A 5,364-nucleotide genomic window follows, 5' to 3' on the forward strand; every position below is an offset into this window, starting at 1 on the left:
CCCTCCACATTTCTGATGAAGGGCTTATGCCCAAAACATCTTTTGCTCCTCAGATGCTGCCTGACCTGCTGTGTTTTTCCAGCACCACACGTTTTGACTCTTACCCTCCAGCATCTGCAGTCCTCACTTTCTCCTACTTCCTGTGCACAAACTGTAATGCTGCTGGCAGCACAACGAAAATACCGGTATGCTCCAAAGTGCAGCATTAAGTGGGGAAATGTATAGTGAGTGGATCATGGCTATATAATGGGAATGTGGTTGAGATTGGTGCATATCAAATGCTAATCTAGATGTATGCAGTCATAGTCTATACAACCTTACCTGAAACATTGGGTCCTGCTATTTAAGATGGAGTCCTGGAGGAGCAAGGATAAATTGAAGCCACCAGATACTTGCTCTGACTTTCATGTCAGGAAGTGTCCCAACTAGTTTCTATTTAGCATGTGGAAGAATAGGAAACAGCATATCAATAGGTGTGATTAGGTACTAATGACATGCAAATAGGCCTCTCGCCACTTCTGTGAGATTCTTGTCTCACTGATCAAAACCTACTTGCAAAATTGGAATTTATTTCTCACTGTCAAGAATATACTTTTTTCAGTTTTGTCATATTTTCCCAACTGACTCACCATTACTCACCTCAGTTAGGGGCTGGGAAAATTCAGCCCACAGTTTTGCTGCTGATGCTCCCAGGAAGTGCTTTGAGATGTTTTTACTACAGTAATTGTGCCACATAAATGCAAGTTATTGTTGTTGATATCTATCCTGAATGCAATGCTTTTCAAAATCAAGGTTATTTTCCTGCAAAGCAGCAGGTATGCTTACTTAAATGTTAGAACATAGGACATAGAAAAATACAGCGCAGTACAGGCCCTTTGGCCCTCGATGTTGCGCCGATCCAAGCCCACCTAACCTACACTAGCCCACTATCCTCCATATGCCTATCCAATACCCGTTTAAATGCCCATAAAGAGGGAGAGTCCACCACTGCTACTGGCAGGGCATTCCATGAACTCACGACTCGCTGAGTAAAGAATCTACCCCTAACATCTGTCCATACCTACCACCCCTTAATTTAAAGCTATGCCCCCTGTTCTGTGTTAAAAAGGAGGAACTGAAAGCATTAATCTTAGAACTAGATATAAATATGCAGGAATCATAGAGCGCATACCTACATGTTGCTGTGTAACTCCACCGTGGATTTTCATGAAGTATTTATTTGTGCAATGTGAATACAAACTAAAATGCAGGAAAACTACATTTTCCTATCAACAAGATGGTGCTGTCTGTGATTTGGAAATTTGACCCATTCTATCAAGCAAAGCTACAGTAATCATTGTTTAGCAGCTTACAAACAGGATATTAACCTCTTGACTCTTACAAGAAACAAGTTGTCTGCTTATCCATGTGTACTGGTCAGAGAGTTCACATCTATCTCTTAAATTGCAACCAATAAAAACTTACTTCCCTGGGAAAAAAATGTATCATTCTCTGTCCTTCCACTGTTTAAAGTTAGCTTTTAAACAAACATTATTGCCAGTGTGCTGGAATACATACTTCAATGTATCTCTCAGCATAAGGTGTCTAATTTACCACTTTTCTTGGTCTTTAGCACACTTGGTTTGTCTTTATCCTAGTCTAAGGCTCCCTCACTCTCTTCAGTTCTCTAATATTCTACATGTATTTGCAACTGTATATTTACAGGTTACTGAATACAGCCCTCTATAATGTCTCGGTCATTCTCTTTACATGTTCCTCCCTGATCTCTACTTCTGTCTGTTCTGTTCTGTTCAGCCCTGCTCTGCTGGTGTTAGATTGACATGATCATTTACATCTTAATAATTTGCGTATTCCATTGTATTACACTGTCCTCGAGTTTTCCATTCACTTTCCCTGAAGAGCACATGTAACTTATCAACTGTAATGCAGTCAAGCATAAGATTTAGACAGATCCTCCACTGCAGTGCTGCAGGAGAACTGCACTGTCAAAGTGTCATCTTTCAGTTGAGAGTCTGCCCTTTTAAGGAGGACATAAAAGATTCCAAGGCATTATTTTTAAAAAAAAGTTGAAAAATTCTCCTTCATGTCCTGGCAATATTTATCTCTCAACCAACACCTGAAAACTAATTTAAGACGGGCACGATGGAAGACATGCAGCAAAAAGCAGCTATTGATTGTCCAAGGCTGACCTTTATCCATTCCTTTATCTGCTCACCTGTTGTTCTTTCTCTGGACTCCATCTCCACCTATCATTTACTCCTCACCCCTCACTATCTGTAGCATATATACCAACCTTTTTCAAGATTCGGAGATGCCGGTGTTGGACTGGGGTGTACAAAGTAAAAAATCACACAACAGCAGGTTATAGTCCAACAGGTTTAATTGGAAGCACACTAGCTTTCGGAGCAACGCTCCTTCATCACAATCACCTGATGAAGAAGCGTCGCTCTGAAAGCTAGTGTGCTTCCAATTAAACCTGTTGGACTATAACCTGATGTTGTGTGATTTTTAACCTTTTTCAAGCTACAGTCAGTTCTGAAGAAGGGTCACAGGACCAGAAATGTTAACTCTGCTTTCTCTCAGCAGGTGCTGCCAGAGGTTTTCCAGAAATTTTGTTTTTGTTGCTAAAAAATGAATTATCTGTTCATGTATCTATTACATTATTGTTTTATTTTTACTTTGTTGTCATAAAGTTGCTGTGTTTCCTCCATAGCAACAATGACTACACTCCTTTGATTGTTAAGTGCTGTGTGATGAGGCTGTGAAAGTAGTTTCCTCAGTGCAAGTCTTTCTTCTTGAACGAACGGACTCACTCATCCTGAAATATGGGTGAGGGAAGTTTGCCACCGTTCCTAGATGGAAATAGGAAATGGGATAGTGTTGGGACAAGATAGAATGGATTGCACAACTCAGAATTGAATATAATTGCATGTTGGAGGCAGAACCTTACTATTGTACTTCAGTAGCTCCAGAAGTGATGGCAACACTGCTGTACCTCATGCTGATTTAAATTACTCATTGTCGGCATGGGCAATGAATGATAGCAACACATTTTGTAGGAAGATCACTGCAAATTCAGAGCCAGATCTCAGCAAGCATTCAAATGTTCCAATTTCAAGGAGGGAGATATCAATAGAGGATCAGGTTTGATTTTTCTCCCTCCTTAGCTAAAGAATGATGAAATCAGTTCCAATCCCTCCACAAGATTGTCATTTCTTTCTTGAGCTTTTCAGTCAGTGGTGCAGAAGGGTCTAGTGGTCTCTGGTCATGGTTTTTTTTCCCTTCCTGATGACAGTTTAAATATGTCACCAACTCAAAGGAAGTCTTAGTGTCCAACAACATGGTACATATAGCCGCTGACCCATTACATTTACTGATTCACGCACATCAAACCAAGAATTAAAGGTACGTAGCATGCTCACTTTCAATTTACATCTTCAAATCACAAAATATGATTGATTGGATGAAGATGGAAGTTAAGCTAAAGATAAAATTTAAATATCAATCAAAATGTTTTGATCATTAAGATGTTTTATATTCCATACATATAAAATAAGCTTTGAAGGTATGCTGAGAATGTTTAACAGGAGAAAAAAATTGTAGATGTTAAAAACTGAATTAAATTTTTACACTGAGAATAATAGTGTTAGAGTGGAAGCTGTCATCAATTCAGTTGTTTTCCATGGTTTGGAAGGACCTAAAAATTACACTCCTGGAGAATCTGACAGTAGCCTCCAGACATCTACGTAATTCTGCACAAATATGGATTCCAGAAATTGTTGTTGTGTTCAAATCATTGTGTATTCTGACAGTTTTCCTATCATTATTATCATAAGATCTGGATCAATACATTCCACTACACAAGTAAGGGAGCTAATCAGTAAAGAGTACAATGCTTTTTGATATTTTTCTAGCTAAGGACAGGTTCTGAACTATGTATATTGGAGAATGAACGCTGCATGTATTATCCTTAACCTATTAATGACTCAAATATTTGAAATGTTCATCATGATTATATTTAAAGTCACTCAGAGCCCAAAGTTTACTGATGGTTAGTTTTGGGTTGCGGTTTGGGAAACCTGGATATATGAGTTCCCTGGAGAAAGTGAGGTCTGCAGATGCTGGAGATCAAAGTTGAAACTTTATTGCTGGAACAGCACAGCAGGTCAGGCAGCATCCAGGGAACAGGAGATTCGACGTTTCGGGCACAGGCCCTTCCTGAGGAAGGGCCTGTGCCCGAAACGTCGAATCTCCTGTTCCCTGGATGCTGCCTGACCTGCTGTGCTGTTCCAGCAATAAAGTTTCAACTATATGAGTTCCCTCAACATCATGGACTTTTAACTTCAGTGCTATTTGATTTTTTTTTTAACATGTTCCCCATTCGATAACCAGTCTGATTGTTAGGCTTGACTGTCTGACAGAAACAGACAAGTGCAACACATGACTGCAGTCAAGGAGCACACAGGCTCAGTGTTGCATTTGGACTCAGTCAATTGTTGCCTGTTGTCAAGGAAGGTCAGTAATTGTAGTGGGGTCTTAATTCACAAGAAGCAATGATATGGGATTTGTTGTCATGAGAGATTTGGGAAAGAATTGCTTGGGTATGTAGGCATTGATGGTTGTGTGGTTACACTGGAAGTGTTTGTGGATTTCCTGGTGGAACAATTCCTCTGTCTCCTTGCCCTGAAGAAGGTCTGTCAATGAATTTACCTAATGAACCTAGCCCTTCTCACCTTCTCTTGTTTGTATCTTTTCAAAGTGCAGGGAAATCCAGCCAACAGTATTTATTAATAGAAACCTTGTTAAAATAAAGCTGGGAAGCCTCATTAAAAGATTTCAATTGCTGACAGACTTCCTGAAAGTGAGTTGGTTGCCAGCCCTCACCTCACTGCTGGTTAAACCGGAATTGAACAGATTTGAAGCTGTTTGTTGGAAAATGTTACCTTTTTGGCTTCAATCCTGACCAAGAAACCTATTTTATCTGAGTAAGTTGTTGGATTTGGGTGGTGAGAGTTAAATATATCCTTGTGATTGCTGTTTTCACAAGAGGTCCACACCCCCCACCAACCCAACCTCCACTCCCGGCACCTTCCCCTGCAACCGCAAGAAATGCAAAACTTGCGCCCACACCTCCCCCCTTACTTCCCTCCAAGGCCCCAAGGGATCCTTCCATATCCGCCACAAATTCACCTCCACACACATCATTTATTGCATCCGCTGCACCCGATGTGGACTTTTAACTGCAGTGCTATTTGATTTTTTTTTTTAACATGTTCCCCATTTGATAGCCAGTATCCTCTATATTGGGGAGACAGGCCGCCTACTTGCGGAACGTTTCAGAGAACACCTCTGGGACACCCAGAC

Source organism: Chiloscyllium plagiosum, chromosome 20 (genome assembly GCF_004010195.1).
Source record: "Chiloscyllium plagiosum isolate BGI_BamShark_2017 chromosome 20, ASM401019v2, whole genome shotgun sequence".
In the NCBI taxonomy this organism is placed as follows: domain Eukaryota; kingdom Metazoa; phylum Chordata; class Chondrichthyes; order Orectolobiformes; family Hemiscylliidae; genus Chiloscyllium; species Chiloscyllium plagiosum.